Here is a 20271-nt window from a genome sequence, read left to right on the forward strand (position 1 = left end):
TGAAAGAAATTTTGAGAAAATACCCATTTTACTTACATAGTTAAATTCAAAAAATCGTAACGATTCAAAAAAGCTTATCCCATCTATCACACATTTAGTGCAATATAACTTTGTTGTTTGTTACAAATTACTACGCCTGAAATACTAATTAGGAATATAACATGAAACTGTTAGCCAACAAATCATTAATTTTTATTGGTTACGTTTCACACGTTTTAGTAACGAATTCTAAAAGTACTTTTGAAACATTGTACTATTTTATTAATAAAGCATTGTTTTTTCATACTTGTTAAAACTCGCATGTTAAAAAAAGAAAAGAATCTCAAAATGATTAAAAAGGATTCAAATCATTCAATTTGTCATTTTGCATTAACATCACTCACTTTCTACTCATACCCTTTTACATTAAAGCAAATATTTTCTATTTAAAAGTTAGAAAGTCGAAATAGAATAGTGCACAGCCGGTGCCCTATAATCCGTCATAAAACTGAGAGATATTTCATGGCTAGAGATTGCAATACTGGACTTGAAACGCAACGTCAGTATTCGGTATTTTTTAAAACGTGATACCGGAAAAGTGGTATTAATATCGGTAGTAGAAGTTTTTGAAAAAAGAAAAATAATCAAAAACCTATTTTTCTTTTCCATATTTCAGATTTTTGGGCAAAAAGTGCACAAATTACGAAAATTTATCGTAAACAAATATTACGTGAAGGAGCAAATGATATAATGAAAAATCAATAATATAGTAAGAAATTAACATCGTCTATTGAATTTTCACTAAGCCAGAAAAACATTTTACTGCTCAAATTTCCAGCAGATGAAAATACTCTATCTGAATTCACGCTGGTCGGTAGTGTTCTTACTTATGTTAAATTTCTTCGAAGTCCCTCATCGTGAAAAAATTCAGTCTCTTGCTTTTCTGGTTTGAATACGTTATTTTGTCTTTGTGGGTATTTCTTTTGTATTGTGTTTGATATTTTTATTTTTATTTACACATACTTGTAATTTCTCAACGGGATAAGATTCTTTTCGAATATCAACATCATCTTGATCAGGAAACGCTTGAGTGAACACTTTGGTTTGATATTTGCAACAAATTCAACTTAATCTAATGGAGTTTTTTGGTTGTTTCTTTGATTTGTTTTCGCTTTTATTCCAAAATTCTTTATAATTATGCAAATATTACTTGAATATTCCTTTTTTCTTTGCAAATTTTCAAGGCACTACGTAATTTCCAAGTTTTATCTCGTCAAATGTACAGAAAAACAGCAAGACCGGACATCACACGGATACCGGTGAACCGGAGTCACCATTTTTATACTAACAAGAATTTTTTTCTTTTTTTTTTGAAATTTAGTACAACGGAAATATTTTTTTTTTTAACTTCATAAAGTTCTGCTTCAGTTCATGGTGGGAATAAATTATTTGTAGTAGCACAAATACATTTGTAATTATACTTGAAATTAAATTTTACCTTAACGCAAATAAGTGATTAAGAAAGTGCAAGAAAAAAAAATCATGGTGCACATAACCGCTTGAATATGTGAATCAGCACACCTCTAATGAGGAAAATATAATTTTGTATTCTTTGCTACTTTTTTGTATTGATATTCTAATTGTTGGTGCTTTTGATAAAAAAATTACATCAACAGATTTTGTTACTCTCTGATGAAAAAGATATGGGCATTTAAAATAACAGTAAATGTCTAAGAAGTTAAATTGAAACTACTTTAATCAAAAACTTTTTATTCTTTAAGCTATTACCGAAACATCTCAACCGTTATTACGAAAGGGCAAAATAGCTTGAAAGACCGGTATTCGGTATACCGGCATTGTAATCACTATTCACCGATCTTCTCATTTCTATAACCTCTAAATTCTCTAACAGAACTACTGGGCGTGTCAATATTTTTAATTAAATATTCTTAATAAAATTATGCAAAAACATTTTAGAATAACTGTATTTCTGCCATAATGACTTTTATTTTAAAAATTAAAATGATGGACATTTTTTTTGGAAAATTACAGTGTGTGCTAATATTTTTAATGAAATATTTTAGTTATACTTTATAGTAACATTTCAGAATAATTGAATTATTTCCATAAATTTTTTAACACGTTAAGTGGAGAACTTTTTCATTAACTATAGAGTGCGCCAATATTTTAAATCAAATCTTAAATAACAGTTCAAAGTAATATTTAGAGCAATGATATTTTTTTATTAATACCCTTTGATTTTTAACCCTGTAAATAAAGGACATTTACAGAAAAAAAATTTCGAGTCAATATTTTTAATCAAATACTTTCTATAACAATTTATAACAACTTTTTACCATGATTGCGAACTTATGATGATCGTCTTTGTTTTTTAATATTTAAAATGGAGGACATTTTCGCAAAATAAGGTGTGCCACTTTTTAAAATAATTTTTTCCCTTAACAGTAACTAATACCATTTTCAAATAATTGCGCTATTCTGAAAAAAAAAAGAAAATAAAAACCTAATTTTTTTTAATACTTTAAATGACGAATATTTTTAGAAAAATACCCATTTACACTCAAGTATTTAAAAATGAAAATCGGAAATTCGCAAAGATTCAAAGAGCTTAAAACCATTTAACATATCATAGTCCCCTCACAAAAATTCTGCTTATCCACTCTACCATTAAAGTAAATATTTTCTTCTTGAACTTGAGAAATATTCTTACTCAGTAGCGTCCAAATAGAACTGTGCTCAAAGGTGCTTCTAAGAATATTCCAACATAAACCGTCATAAACCTGAGCGATATTACACGGCTCTTCCAATTTCTATAATCTTTAAATGCCCTAACAGAATTACAGTGTGTGCCTCGGCTGCAATATCTTTCGAAAAGTGCGTTAAATTCCTTCGCTGCAAAGGTTTAGATCTGTAGAATCGTTTCAGAAGGCTCTGAAACTCAACGGTAGATTTTCTAAGGAAATGTCTGGAAAGAAACTTTTACAGCTTCGAGGGCTCTTAAACAGGCTGGAGAATGCATTTCGAAGTCTTAAAGGGATAGGGAATGGCCTCGTATTCAGCGGGGTTGGAATCTTGGGATTTCAGTAGGGGCCATAGAAGTTGGTGGAAATTGAAATTGCAGAATTTGAAAACGGGGCTTCGATTACGTGATGCACTTAAAAGTACTGCCTAATGAGCGGAAAAATATAAAGGGGGCTGTAATTTTAAGCATTTATGTGAACGTAAATGAGTTAAATTGATGATTGTCTTCAAGTGTAAAATATTTAAAGGCTTTAACTCAAGAAGTTGTTGGCGACTGTACAAAAAAGTATTATCAACTAAATTATTGTGAGATTTATTCTAACATTTGGCCTACCATGTAAAATTTGTTTTTCCAAAAATGCAAGCATATGTATATATGTTAACTTGAACGCGAAATGATTTGTAGTGTATAAAGATAAACCCAAAGAATACGTGTTTCGCCTTAAAGTTGAGTTGAATTATTTATGTTTTCAGCCAGATTTTAAATAAAAATTTGTTTTAAATCTTATAATGGTAATAAGCAAGATGCAGCCGGCCGTCTTGTCTCCATATTATCAGAGGAGTATGATAGTGATGGGGTGGTCCCGGGTTCAAACCCTGTCTCGGGCATGGATATATTTTCCCTCTCCTGTCCTTGTACTTTCTTTGCGTGATTGTATTGTGCCGTGAATGGTTGCCTACCCTATAAACGGATCCTTATGACATGTTTTTACTGTGGAAGTTGGACTTCAGACCAAATTACAGTATAGTAGGAAAAGTGAAACAGCTCACAACAAATTGCCAGCCTAGCTGGTACAAGACAACAACAGCAAGCAAAATGCAGAATTCCTCGTACAAAAAAAGGGGGGGGGGGGAGTTAAATCGATTGTTTGTGTAACTATTTTAGCAAAATTTATGCAAAATATAATTTTAGAAGAACATGCATAATATATCTCCAATATATGTTGTTAGTTTTGGTGGACCTAATAGTACATGACATTGTCTCTATCTTTTATTAAACCTTAAACCATAAATTTTAAGATTTGGCTCAGCAAGATATTCTTTTACTATATTAAGCGCATGTTAAAATGAAAAGCACATCAGCCAGACAGTTTATGCCTAAGAATATCAGAAAGACTGCCATAATTACACATAACATATTTTTTCTTCAAGGAAACGAAATATTTTTGGCATCAAAAAATAATTTTAAAAGAACAACTGAAAAATCAGTTCTCGTATTCAAATATTATTTTATACATTTATTCAACATGTTAGATAATGAGCAAAAAACGTACTGGTATAACCCTTTCGTGTTAAATTTATTTCAGGTAATTTACATCAACAACACTGTTATAATTAATAAAAAGTTGTAAAACATTAGCCTACTTCTCGGGTTTCTGAAGGAATATCTGATAAATAAAGTAAGGTAATATCATATTTATGTATATGAAAAGACATTGAGACATACAAAATATGAATCAAAATTAATTTAAGTATCGCATTCTTAAAACGGCAGATGAAGTAATAAATTGAAAGGAATCATACAGAAAGATCACGGTCTTTGTCTCAATATACAGGGTGTCCGAAAAGTTTTTGACACATTTTGCCTAAAATACCACAATAATGTGTTAAGGACTTTTCAAACAACCTGTATCAGAAGCATAAGTGTAATAGAATATTAAGTGGACTATAGAGAATAATATCTGTTGAATTCAAAATACTTTTGAGACTTATGAAAAATTTTGTTTTTTGCTGTGGTTACAAGTGGAATTCCCTGCTCAATAAAAGAAATAAAGTTTCCAATTCATTGCCACGGTATGTTGAAGTGGCTTGTTTTTGTGTAATCACTGGATATGACTTACTTGCAAAAACATCTGCATAGGATTGGAGTGAAGAATTCGCCTGTTGTTTTTTGTGTCGCCAGGGTGAGGTGGACGGTGATCATCTCAGGAACTGCCACATTGTTTTAAAGTTTTTAATTCACATTATTGTTCAACTTCTTCATCTTATTAGACGGCTCAGCGATTAATGACAGAATTGCCGCAGAAAAGCGTAGGATTAAAATAATAATAATAATAATAATAATAATAAAACTTTTATTTTTGTTGCGTCGTGTTAATTATTCTCAGTCAAAAAACATGCAAAGGGGAGAAAAACGAATACAATATCATTATGTTGGAAAAGCCACTTACCATGAACGGTTAATTTCACAACTGCGCTCAAACTCGGACTAATGCCGTTGGTTGCTTGACACATATATAGTCCAGCGTCCGACAGTTCAACTTCAGTAATGACTAGAGAGCCATTTTCTAGTGTCTGGATATGAGGATTGCTGATTATAGTACGATATTCATTGGTGCCACCTGGTCCTAAAACGTATCAATATCAACAAAAATATAGCGCACGTATGTAATATTAATGCATGTAAGTTTTTTTTACTATATGACATTTTTTGCAGATTTTTTAAAAGAAAAATCTAAAATTAATTCAAACTGAGTTAGAATGGCTTTTGCCCCTCTCTTTTTAAAAACGACGACATACGCAAACTTTAAGAAAAATATAAGAATTTTCTTGATTTTTCTCCCAAATGTATATTTAGGAGTTGTATAGGACTAAGATCTATACTAATTCTAAAGAGGTTTACGTATCTTCTACCAAAACAAAAAATCCTCATTCATATACACACTTTATCCCACTTCTTTATCCAGATGCTCAGTCATCCAACAACTCTAAAGTATTTCATGAATTGAAACTAAATAAAATATAAAAAAAATTAAAATCGTTCGGGGACTGCAAAAATGAGAGAAAAAAAACTTAAACCAGGAGGTATTTGGAGTGAGAAATGAAGCTATTTCCTCCAAAATTGCTTTCTACTTCTGGATGAAACTTTGGACCTTTGGAACTTTAAAAGAAAAAGAAAAGGGAAAGAGACGAATAGGAAGAGTAATCATTTGGCATAAAAGTATGATCGACGACATTCCAGACTTGTGGAGACATTTATGAAAATATTTGCTAAATGAAGTGAACGAAAGCCCTTGAACTGGAAACATTATATCGATTAAATACGTGAATATGCTCCCGTTCTTTTCGCTAGAATACTAATATTGAGGAAAATCGATTTGACAAATGTAATTCTGTAATGGAATCGTTTTTCAAATTGTTAATGCAAGGAAATTACTTACTTAAAATGCAATTTTTATTGAGAAGTATTTCTGTTCTCTTGCTCCGTGTTTTTCTTAGTGAAATTGATGCGAGGACACATCTTTATGCTTCAGGATAAGTAAAATACATTTTCTTTCTTACAAGTTTCGCTGCATTCGAGATAGATATGTCAACATTAAAGAATGCGTCTTGGGTTATAATCTTTTAATAGTAATATGTTAAGTGTAAAATGTGCGGCACAAAATTAGTTTAAAGTTTACTTGAGTGTACGTTTAACTAGTTCTGTAGAATTAATGCTGAACATAATTTAAGAACATACGTAAAATATTGCACTTAAAACTTTAATAGTTATTATATAAGTGGGATATTTTGCGTAGAAATAATGCATGTTTTTTTTTTTTTTTTTTTTTTTCAATTTTTTCATCAAAAATTTCTGATTTATTTTTCTCTGTTTTTTTTAATCAAAAAAAAAGGAGATAGTGCTTAAAAACTGACCATAATTCAGTATACTGTTTTCTGACAAACTATTTAAAAATGGTGAACGAAGTCCATGCATTCAAATAAAAGTGCTTTTATTTTATAACAATACTAGTGGTATGTCAAACTGAAACAAACAAACAAAAAAAAAGTTCGATATTTTATTGTGTGCGTTTGTGCATGGATGTATGTTTGCTTGCTAACTTATTAATTATTACTACGCGAGGGGTTCGCCAACTTCTTTGGTTTTTGGACGGGGTTCGCAAGGGGGAAAAGGTTGGGAACCGCTGTATTAATTAGATGATACAATGTGCATTACTTTAATTGATTTCGTTTTCTATTGTGATTAAATTCATATAATTATTTATTATTTCACAGTGTGGTGGGCCGGAAAATGGATAGTTTTGAAAAGCGATTTCTAGTACAAAAAAAAAAGTTGTATATGAGCATCGTAAATTTGGTTAAAAAAATATCAAATCAATTATCTTAAGTTTTCTGTTAGCGCTTTAATGTTTTGAAAAAAAAAAAACGTTAAATTTCAATAAAGTAAAACTTTTATTAAAGTACAAATATTTAAAAATTTTGTTCCAATTGCATTCAATTGTGTCCTTATAATACACTTTTCATGTATCTTCAAAATTATTTGAATTCCTTTACAGTTTTTATTTCGCGCATAAGTCGTAAAATGTAGCGACATTAACCAAAATGTGACTTTTTTAAAAAGCTCTTTCAGCACACAGTTTAGCATTTCTTCCATTGTACATTTCCACATTTTTACACATTCCGCAATCAATTTTCAATGAGCAGCTCTTTGATAGTAATGTACCTGTAGATGCCTTTTGTTGCATTAACAACTCGACACAACTCACCATCTGGAGGTGATTGCACTTAGTGTTCCACCCTGCCCTTTCCATCCTCAAACCAAGAAAGACAGTTATATACAGTAGTTACATACTTGATTTTAAACAAGTTTCTCCTCTTGAACTAAGACTTAAAGAACCTCTAAGTTTTGGTTTTGAAGATCGTGAGTTGAAATATTTTCTTATAGATTAAGCTCTAACGTTTTCCGACAAAACATTTTCTATGGATTCACTGATCAGTTTCAATCTTTTCAACAGCCTGAGTAGGACAAGGGAATTTTAATAATGCAAACTTGTAAAATTAATTAGTTTTTAAAAATGGTAAAATATCCTTATTTGTCACAATTTCTGTTGAAGAGCATGAAATTGACCCCGTTGACTAATCTATTAAAGCTTTATCGTTTGATACTTAAAAAGTTAATATTGGTAGTAGAAAATACTACAGTTCAACTCGCTTATAACGAGCCCTGTTTTAACGATAACCGGGATTTAACAAGGAAATCTCAAAATATTTCGGATATACCATGTTGAGTCAATGGGAGCATAACTCGCTTTCAGAAAGCTAAACCCGCTTAGAGTGAGCAAAATTTTTGTGATTCATAAAATTTCTATTGGTTTCTTACTCAACTTATATGTTCCGGGAAAATTTTCAATAATTCTGAAAACAACTGACAGTTAGTAATGAATCACAGATCCTCAAAACAAGATGCCCCCTTCAAAAAAAAAAGGTGGACCAGAGAAGTATGGGAAAATTGAATAGGGTCAGGTGGGGTAAAATGGGTATAAAATAGCCTACTTTTGGATTTTGACTCAAATATTTTTGTTAAAATATTTTGTTTATAATTTTTTTTTGTTTTATGTATACATTACATATGTTGAGAGTAGAATTAAATGATTTTCACACATAATTTGATACAAATTTATTTTTGAGAGGAGTGTTTATGACTATATGTTTTCTATACCCATTTTACCCCACGCAGGTGAAAATGGGTAGCCTGTGGGGTAAAATGGGTATTGAAGTCTAAGAAGTGACAAAAAAGCATACTATTTTTTCAATTTAGTGTGATAATATAGATTCAAGAGTCAGTTAGCAAAATTTTACAATATAATTTAAAAAAAAAAGTGCAAACAGTAAATTTGACAAAATATTAATGAGGTTCCTTTCAGCGCATGATATCCATATTTGTCATTCTTTTAAAAAAAGTAATGGCCTCTATTGTTAAATTGTGGTTCATTATTTTTTTTTTTATTATAAGATTTTTCTCAATGAAATCCATGTCGTCTATATCAGGAGAAATAAGAAAAATCCCCCATCTTGGATTTTTAAAAAAATATTTCATCTCATAATATTTCCCTCAACAGCCATATATTTGCCAATAAAGTCTTTCTTGCTTGTTTTCTCTAAGTATAATATTTATACCCAGGCACCTGTGGTTAAACTTTCCTTCATAAGCATATTTTTAGCAGTTTCTATTTCAGATACTTCCTCTGGATGGAAACTTTTTTTTTCTACTATTTTTTATTTTCTTGTTTTTTAATTCATTATTTTTTTCACTTTCAACTCTTAGCCTTTCTGAAACATCTTTGTCAATACTTCCTGTATTTGCCAGCATACATTTACGTTGTTTTAAATAATTCATGCAGGTAGTTGTCAAAATTGAAGCTTTTGTTGAAATTGCAGACTATATTGCACTTTTCAAATCTTTATAAGGTGACGAAATTGTGCTTTGTGACGTATAATTTTGGGATTGAAACGAGGATGTGTTCCGAGAATTTAAAGGTACATTAGAAAAAGGTACATTTAAAGGTAGGCATCTGATTGCAATCAAATACAAATGTGACGACCAGCAACAGGCTGGGCCCAGCATATTCTGAGGAAATTGTTATTTTGTGCGCAAGTGCACAAAAACTCTAGAATAAGTATACCGCTGGCTTCTTATTATTTGTTATGATGGAGCGAAGTTTATTTTATAAAGTCATGACATTGGCATACTTTTATGTTTTAATCATTTTAAATTAACCACAAATGTATTAATATTCATTTAAAGGAAAATATGCTGTTGTATCTTTTAAAAACAACTTGCTGGAATGATAAGCCTAACCATATACCCATTTTACCCCATTTTCAAAATATGAGATTAAAAATGGAAAAAAATCTTTTTTTTGTTCCCTGTAAGTTGAAGCAGCAACAACAATGTCCAACTAAAGATGTTATGACACAGTAATAAAAATTTCTCAAAAATCAGGAGCTGGAGATAGAAGTTTAAGCAGACAACATACGGCTTGAATTTATCTACTTCAATTTAAAGTGTTACCTCTCGCTAAAAAATAATGTATTGGAAAAATATATTTTGTGAAACAGACTTCAGAACAGCCAAGTATAATGTCCCACTCAAAAAAATGCAAATTTAATTTAAAATAATTTGTTTTTAAAACCATATATTTTGACTACCCATTTTACCCCACTACCCATTTTATCCCACCTGACCCTACTTATTTAAGCCAATTTTACCACTTCCAAGTATATCGTAGCTCAAATTTAAATGCAGATGAAAAAACCAATGAAAGTGACGACGATAACACTAAAAGCAAAACATCAACATACTCCATTGTTGTTCTTGATGTTCAGAAAAAACTTCGAACATTTTTTAAAGCCAAGGGAGCAAATGAGGATGTTCTATGGATCACTGGACACAAAATACACCTAAGTGTGAGACATAATTCCATCATTTTTGGCTAATTGAGAAAGTATATACCGGATGCCCAGAAAATCAAATTTGGTATTCGTAAAAGTAGGCTCGTTTTGTTTTGGACGGAATTTCCTATTACTTCGTAAAATATAATATACTTTGTGGATAAATTCATGTACTCACACTTAAAAACTAAACATATTTATATCAAAAATTTCAATGCTTTTTTTAATGAATTTTAATTTTGTTTCATACGTTTTTAGGCACCTTTCAAGTACGCATGCACAATGACAGCTTGAAACTTCAAGAACTAAAATGTCTTTGTCTGCGTCTGAAATCGGAACTTGCAACAATGCTATCTAAGCAAATGTGTAAAAAGAGCAAATATTCAATAAAAATTAAAAACTTTTTTTTTTTTTTTTGACATGGAATTTTAAACAAAGCGCTCTAAATTTATCAACACTAAATTCTCTTTTTCTGTACGAAGTTTGGCGAAATATTTTTTAGAAGCTGACCGAATGTATCAAATTATGGCGCCACTCCTGTTTTCATTTAATGTCATCTATGCTGAAAATTTGTCATGATCACGCGAAAAGAAAAACACTTCCATAAAGTCTGCAATTTTGCAAACTACTACAAATACTACAAGTTTTAAAACACAAAAATAATTACTATTTAATGCTAGATATTTGTTGTCTGTATTTGTACACCTCTAAAAAAATCAGAAGACATAGAATTTTGGTAAATGTTGGCTGACTTAGCAATACATTGTTTGGAAATTTTGAGGCAGAGAATTTCAAGCAGAATGTTATGTGCACGTAATGCATACCTAGCTACTCTTTTTTGGCATAAAACTCACCATCCATATTCTATCTTCTACAGCTATATAGAAGTGCACATAAAAGTTGCAGACTAAAGGAATTCTTTTCAGAAGATAAAAAGTGGAGAATGTTTGGTGCAAAACTAATGTATCAAAAGAAAATCGTTCAAAAAATGCACGTACGTGACTTCCGACTTAGGCATTTCAGAATAAAGACTGTCGCATAGTTTTTTTCCCTTTTATTCTTTATAAGCTTTCGACTCTCGGCTATGATCTCCTTCTAGCTTGATTCTAAAATGGAAATTTCCTTTTCTAAAAAACTCGCTAGTTGAGTGGCGATTCAGGAACCTTTGAAATACATGTTATGCAAAATCTTACTTCATATCTTGTATTCTTAGAGTATAATATGTCAGAAATACCTCTTCGTCTGATAAAAGATGCATGTGGAGCAGAAATATTCACCGTTTTTATTACTTTACTGTATGTTTTCCTGAAAACACCATCCAATTTATAGTTTTTCTGAAAGCTTTTCCGATCTTCTGGTAGATGCTTATAGTTCAAGGATTTTTACAGCAAATGTTTTACGAACTAAAATAGAAAAATCCTCCCGTTCGTTTAAACTAGTGAACCATTATTTGTTTTTAATGACACTTTATTAAAAAAAAATAAAAATTTTAATTTTGAATTGCTAAAACTTTACTTTAAATTTTTATTTCTATAACTAAAAAATTGCTATTTTTTGAGAACAAACAACGCTTTTGAAGTGCTATCAGATTTTTTTTTTTTTTGATGGACTAACATCTGTGTAATGTTGTGTCTTAAGTAGAAGATAAAGTGCTATCATACTTCTAAATGTTAAGGCAATATAAAGGGGTGGCTGCAAACTAATCTCTATAGAGTATCTAATACCTCTTAAAAAAATATATTCTTTACTAATAATAAAGCTGAATGTCCCTCTGTCTGTCCGGATCTCTGTCTGTCAGGATTTCTGTGACGCGCATAGCGCCTAGACCGTTCGGTCGATTTTCATGAAATTTGGCACAAAGTTAGTTTGTACCATAGGGGTGTGCACCTCGAAGCGATTTTTCGAAAATTCGATGTGGTTCTTTTTCCAATCCAATTTTAAGAACAAAAATATCATAAGATGGACGAGTAAATTACGAAATTATCATAACGTGGAACCGTAACATGGGTACAAGTCAATTGGCGAGAAAATTCACCATACATTATTTGTAAATATACAGGCGAACCAAAAGACCTTTTAATTTTCTATTACGGGCAAAGCCGTGCGGGTAACACTATAATAAATATAAGTAAATGATTAGAAAAAAAAGAAAGCAAATGTTCAAAAAGAATCAGTTGAATTGATCTATATTGTAATATTTATTTAAAACCAAGTAAAGTCTGCTAGGAAAGAAATTCTAAACTGTGTGTTAATCTTATTGAGAGACATATCTGCCTCTCACTAAGATTTTTTAAATTTAATATTCATTTTTAACTAAACGTAGTATTATTTAAAAGATATCCGTCCCGTATTTTAACATTATTGCTATTTTTTATTACAATTATTTTTAAAGGTTACGTATTCAATTTTAAACAAGTGTTATGGTGAAGGAGGAGAGGATTTCAACGTTTTAAAACTTGAAAACCAGTAAAAGGGATTGAATCAGTCATAAAAAACCACTTTTAATGAGCATAAATATATTTTTGAATTCATGATTTAAAGACTATTTGAACAGCTAAAGCTCAAGCACTAGCGTCTGTACGCTTCTTTATTTCTTTTCTTACTTTCTTTTAAAAAGTAAAGCAATGATTGTAATCACGGAAATGAAATTTCTCTCAAACTGTGGCGTAAATTTACATTTTACCCGACTCCCAAATGATTGTTGGTTAGCTTTTAGACTCGTCCGAACTTGCATATAAATCCATGAACGTTCGAAAATTAGAAGCATCCATTCTCACCATCCCACGCACTAGTTTTTAAAATTTTTCTCGTGCTGTGCATATGTGTATGTATTGTATTATTTCGTATAACTTTAAAAAGGGTCTGCCGTAAAAGGTTGAAATTTTTTTATGTACGGTGCTTACGGGGTCTTGTTATACATATCTCGTTTTGGTAGTGTTCGAATGTTCCATAAAAAAATTCATATAAAAAAATTAAAACGACATCAAAAACTTCACCTTGAAATTGCTCTGAAAAGTAAAAATAATTTAATTCTTTGAACAGAATCTATACTACTTTCTGAATACAATTTTTTAAGTCAGCACAAAAATGATAGGTAAAATAATGTGTAATATACAAATATGTTGTTAAAAATGTGGTATGCGAACTCTATTGAAGAATCTGGGTCCATTGAAATGTACATTTGCAATTGAATTATGATAAAGTTTGATTTTGTCTACTGTTTTTGCGCCGACTTCAAAAATTATGTTCAAAAAGTAGTATAGATGCTGTTCAAAGAATAAAATTATTTTTACTTTTCAGATCAATTTCCAGCTGCAGTTTTTAAAGCCGGTTCTATTTTTTTATTTAAAATTTTTGATTTCATTATTTTTAGTGTAAATTTATTTCAAAAATAGTATGTCAAAATCACTTAACGTCACACTAATTTTCACACAAATCAAGAATATAAAAAGTTTTAAACGACTGGCACTAATAACTAATCCTAATCACAAATACCACAGATTGAGAGGTCTATACTGCCTTGGGCAGACAAAGAGCAACAATTGATTATTTTCCATTTTCTCTTTTTTTTTTTTTTGCATTTTGTCATCTATTGTACGTTAGCTTTGTTGTACAAGCTTGCTTATTTGGTTTTCGCTGAAAAAAACGTCTCATTCCAACATTTTCCTATTGTTAGTATTGAATCCAACACACATTTCTTTAAATATCTCAAAAACTCATTTCTGCAGATACTGCCATTTACCTGCCCACGGCAATACAAACGAGAGACAGACAAGTCTGAAGCTCATTCATCATGAGGTTTTCTCTCTCTCTCCTTTTTTTATAATACTCAATTCAGCATCAAAATATCTGTGATTGAACATTAAATCACCCCCTTTTTCCCACACTTAGGTTAGGAATTTTTTTTCGAAATTAATAAAGCATCAACTTCGAGGCGTACCCTTTCCAATAAAAAAAATATTCTGTAAAAAGTTATGTGTGGTTATACAATATATATATATATATATATATATATATATATATATATATATATATATATATATATATATATATATATATATATATATATATAATAAAAAAAAAAAAAACACTACCCAACAACCCAACAAGGAGAGAATTGCTTTTTAGACAGAATTGCTATGTAATTTTTTTTATTATCAGTTTGACTTTTTAATTGAAATCTTAAGTGAGTTAAAGGACTTTTTTCCGCCTAAGAATAGATATTTTTTCCCGTGGTAAAACTTTTAGGAGTATCTTGAATAGTACTCGATTCTTTCTCCGTAAAAACATTCCTTTTCCGATATCGTAAAGAGGAAATGTCACCTTTTTTCCCTTTTGACTCTGAAACCCATTTATTCCCTCTCATGTACACACAAAACCATTTTTTCCCTTCCAGAAAGGGAAAAAATGCACTCGCTTTTGGAGCATACCATGGTCTTTCTTCCATCTGACTTGAGGCACGGGGAATCCATTGGCCTGACAGTCTACAGTGAGACTTTCCCCCATTACAGCTGAACGGTCAGTAGGCTGAGATCTCCAGTAAGGGGGGACTGAAAAAAAAAGAAGAAAAGAAGAGTCTCAGGAAGAAAAATGAATAAGGTACGAGCGAAACTAGGCAAAATGGAGAAAAAGTGCAAGGAAAAGGAATTCGGATGCCCTGAGCTTGAAAAAGGGCGTCTAGAGATTTGGTGTATTGAGCTGCGACCATTTGTAAAGTGTCAAAATCTCAAATCGATTCATCTTCTGTCCATGGAATAATGGGGCCGGAACGACACTTAAACTTATAACAGTTTAGAATTTTAGACTGTTTTGAATAATTCTGTCTGAGCGTCAGATAAATGAATGTTTTTGACATACCTATTATTTTAAACATTGAGAATATTTTATTCTTCCAGAATGACATATATGATGAAGGTTTGATTTGTAATGAATCACATTTACTTGTAATTTATGTAATATACTTCACAGGGTTTTGACAAAAGATGGGAAACTCTTTATAAGTATTCATGCGATGTATACTAGTTAATTACTTAAATATTAAACACTATATTTTGAGTTTTGAATAAAAAATGAAATTATTAAAATGTGAAAGGAGTGATATTACTTCATAGCGTAAAAATGTGTGCATGTTTTAAATAATTACGCTTTGACATACGCATATGGTATATGTGTATAACGATTTGATACACATATATTAATATTCATTTTTGCTTAGACATTATTTTAGACCGAAGAATGAGCTATACAATCTTAGAAATAAAAATATGTTTTAAAGTGAAAAAAAAGTGAATTTATTTTGTATCAAGTATAAAGAGCTGACCTGAACGATTTATTTAACGTTTCAAATGAGAGTAAAACGCGCAATCTTCAAGAATTCTGCAATATGTAAATGCAATAAGATATCTGTAATTTTTTTTAAAATGTCTGTCAAGAAAAGAATTGTTAGCCTTTATGACTTTTTCTTTGGACTCGTTCTTAATTTAAAGTGCTGCTGTTATATCCCACAATGCGAGGTAATGATGTTTTCTTTGTTAGCCATCAAACAGTTAAATGCAAAATGAGATTTCTGTATTATTTCTCATCATTTCTGATAAAATTTAACCCCATTTCTAATAAACCCCCTTATTCGCCTAAATAAACGATATTGTAGCAAATGTATGTTGATGAGATTAACTAATCTAAATTAAAATTAACAAACTAATCCATCTTGAGGAATTAGTCTCTAATTAGTACGTAAAAATGTCCACTTGTAAAATCTTGTTGAATCAGTATTCTTATATCCTCAGAAGCAATGAATTTACTGACAGTGTACCAATAGAGGTCCCAAACGGATACATAAAACTAAATCTCTTAAAACATAAAATATTACATTACGCATTATCGCAGCTGTAATAACTTAGCAAAATCTGTTGCGATTAATTTGAAGCAGTTATTAAAATTAAAAAAAAAATTGTAAGTAAATGCAATAAGATTTTTTCTCTTACCATTGACAACCATTAACGCTGTATGGTTCACAGTTGCAGCCGGATTGCGAGCAACACATGTATAGTTTCCGTTGTGATGTGGACCCACAGAATTGAAAGTCAAAAATGATGTAAAATCGTTGACCATTTCTATTCTTGCTTGTAATTCTAACGGAATCTCCCCTCCGTCTTTTGTCCAGTGGATCGTAATAGGAGGGTCACCAAAAAGAACTGCACATACAACTATGGAGCGCATCCCTTCTTCTAGGTCACTTGGGAAGTTGAAGGGTTCAATTTTTGGACCAACTAAAAAGGAATGTATTCAAATGAATAAGTAAATACAGTTAATGTCACCAATCTTACATATGATATTTCTTTAACGTTTCGCATGGATCATCAAGAGGTTTAACATGGAATTATCCTGAAAAAGTGGTATTTTGACTACAAAAACCCACTTAGGTGGTCGCTACATTTCATAGGATTGCAAAAGAAGAATAACTATTGTGTAACGGCCATCTATCTGGACAAAGTTGTCAGGGTGGTAGGGTAATTGCATCTGTCGCCCTCTGAGATTCTGAGATATTTTATCTTTTATTCAGGGAATGGGGTCCAAGCAAACAAATTTATTGAGCTATTCAGAAAATAGAGCAAAAATGAATAAATAAATAAATAAATAAAAGCTGGAAAAAGCAAAAAAGGTGAAAAAAGGCAGCAAGAGTCGAACGAAGATCGAAAATCGGAGGAAAAAACCTATAAAAATATACTTTTAATGTGCTGTCAGCTAACATCAGACAGGATAAGACAGAACTACTAGCATAGCATGCACAATTTAGCTATCCAGTTCAGCAGTATTAAACCTAATAGTGATCTAGAAGTCTGGAATAGATATAACAATACTGAACCTAGATGACCTTTTATTGAAGACTAGTGATACCCGCACGGCTTTACCCGTAATAGAAAAATTAAAAGGTCTTTTGGTTCGCCTGTATATTTACAAAAAAAATTACGGTGATTTTTTTTTTTTTTTTTTTTTGCCAATTGGCTTGTGCCCATGTTACGGTTCCACGTTATGATAATTTCGAAATTTACTCGTCCATCTTATGATATTTTTTTTCTTAAAATTGGAATAGAAAAAGAACCACATCGAATTTGCGAAAAATCGCTTCATGGTGCACACCCCCATGCTACATACTAACTTTGTGCCCAATTTCATGAAAATCGGCCGAACGGTTTAGGCGCTATGCGCGTCACAGACATCCTACAGACATCCATACATCCAGACATCCTCCGGACAGAGAGACTTTCAGTTTATTATTAGTAAAGATGAAGTAAGAATAATCAATGATACTCTTTTTGCAAGACGATAATACTGATGTTTTTTTTTTTTTTTTTTTTGTGGGGGGGGGGGGGGCAATCACGATTGCTTATTGTTCTCACTTGACAGTTTTGAATTCCTATGATTTTATTTTCCATCCGCGTCCCTCTGCAACACCACCGTTGGCCGGCCGCCTCACGATGCTGCTCCTCTAGCGAAAACCGTCTCCAGGTTGCTTCACTTACTTGCCTACCATTACACATACGCCTACACATACAAACACACACAAACACACATACACACAACTACTCATACACACAGACACACAAACACACATGTCTACACACACATACACATACCCCCCCCCACAAACATACCCCCCACACACACAAACACGTGATTGCGAAAAACATAATTTGAATTCAAGATGTCAAAGTTCATTTTTTTAAGTAGGACACCTATACAGCAATGGATTTTTCAGCTTCAAGATCAGGGGAATATCAGTGTCTCCAATATGGAACGTGTTTCTCTTAAGCCCCCAATCATGTGCTGGAGCTAAAGAAAAATCATTCTTTAATTTAAGCTTTAAAAAAATGAAGCCTTCTAATTTTCGTTTAAAAGGTGCCATCTCCCGGTAGAGTTCGACTTCAGAATTTTATTCCCTGCCAATCATTTCAGAAACTAGTATATTCCTTAAAATGATAGAGAAGGAAGGAAAAAAAGGATGTATGCCGCACTTACAAGTTCACCTATATTTTGACGATAAAAAAGAATTTTTGACACAAAATTTATAGAAGGGGAAATGATTCCACTTCTGTCATGTTCCGTTACTAAACCATTTACATTGTGGGAAAAAACACTTGTTATATTTAAGGGTTTTTTGATAGTTTAGTTACGTGAAAAACTACCTATATGAGGCCAAAAAAGAAGCAACATTGAAGCAAACCATTCGAAATTTACCGTCTGCAACATTTATTTTATTTCTTTACTAGCGGTACCCGCACGGATTTGCCCGTAGTAGAAAATTAAGAGGTTCTTTGGTTCGTCTGTACATTTACAAAAAATGGATGATGAATTTCTCGAGAATATGCTACGTTAATTTGCTCGTCCATGTTATGGTAATTTACTCGTCCATGTTATGGTAATTTGCTCGTCCATGTTATTGTAATTTGCTCGTCAATCTTATGGTAATTTTCTCGTCCATGTAATAGTAATTGAGTCATCCATGTTATGGTAATTTAGTCGTCCATGTTATGGTAATTCACTCAACATTGCTGCAGAGGCATTAAATCTTTCAATGGTGGCTTAAAATTGGAATAAAAAATAATAAAATCAAACTTCTGAAAAATCGCATCAAGGTGCTCACCTCCATGCTCCCAATTAATGTTGTGCCAAATTTCATTAAAATCGACCGAACGATCTAAGCGCTATGTGCGTCACAGAAATCGTGACAGAGATCCATACATCCAGCTTTATTATTAGTAAAGATAAAGATAAAGAAAAAGAAAATACATTCGGTATTCAATTTGAGACGCTTCCGTCTCTGGATAATCGCTTCTGCAAGAAATAAAAGCAAAACCGACAAACCGTAGGCAGTGGTGGATTTTAGGGGGGGGGCTTCAGGGGGCAGTGCCCCCCCAAAAGGATGAATTAATTTAACTGTTTTACTTATTATTTTTTCATTTACTTTTCTTTTGCATTTTTAAAAATATGTAGTTAATTGAAAAGAACGCGAAACACACACAGCCTATCTTTATTACTAATAATAAAGCTAAAAGTTTGTCTGGATCTCTGTCTGTCTGGATGTCTGTGACGCGCATTGCTCCCAGACTGTTTGGTCGATTTTCAAGAAATTTGGCACAAAGTTAGTTTGAAGCATGGGGGTGTGCACCTTGAAGCGATTTTTCGAAAATTCGATTTTGTTCTTTTTCTCTTCCAATTTTAAGCCCATTTTCCCGAGCAAAATTATTATAAGATGGACGAGTAGATTACCAAGTTATAATAACGAGGAACCGTAACATTGGCAAGCCTATTGGCGAGAAATTCAACATACATTATTTGTGGGCGAACCAAAAGATATTTTAATTTTCTACTACGGGCAAAGCTGTGCGGTTATCACTAGTTTTAAATAAAAGTATTTTTGTTTACTAAAGAAGTAATACTGGAGTCAGAGACCTAGAGTGTCGGAATACATTTAACTAACTCACTGGTTTCGAATTCAAGGGAACGTATTGTCGCGATTCGTTCACTAGTTCTTATTTGATAGAATCAATAATGAACATTTTTTCAAAAAAATGTGTAAATGCACCTAAAAGGGTCATTTTGATTCAGAAACTTTTTGCGAAATAATCGATTTTTTTTTCAGCTTATCAAAATTTCAAAATGAAGGAAATTATATGCTACTTTCTTGAAAAAACCATGATTATTAATGGAAACAACATGTCAAAATCTCAACTGTATCATGGCTTTAAAAACAAATCAGCAACTGCTTTGAAATTCACATAAATAGTTTCTGAATTCTTCAATAAAACTTATGTGTTATGAAGTTATGACTACCTTAAATAATATTTTATAGTTAAAATATAAATTGATTTATAAGAACTCAAATGCGATATGGGTTTATTTAATAACTTTGCCCTCGCGTAATGAACATTATGAGAATGTTCAAAATTTAAACCCTGCTCATTGTATATCATCTCGGTGACATTATATTGGATCTAGTATTTAATTAGCTTGAAACGTTAAAGATGTTTTCCGTGCACATTCAACGTATTTATTAGTGCAGCATAACATTCATGT

The sequence above is a fragment of the Uloborus diversus genome, chromosome 5 (assembly GCF_026930045.1).
Source record: "Uloborus diversus isolate 005 chromosome 5, Udiv.v.3.1, whole genome shotgun sequence".
Lineage (NCBI taxonomy): Eukaryota > Metazoa > Arthropoda > Arachnida > Araneae > Uloboridae > Uloborus > Uloborus diversus.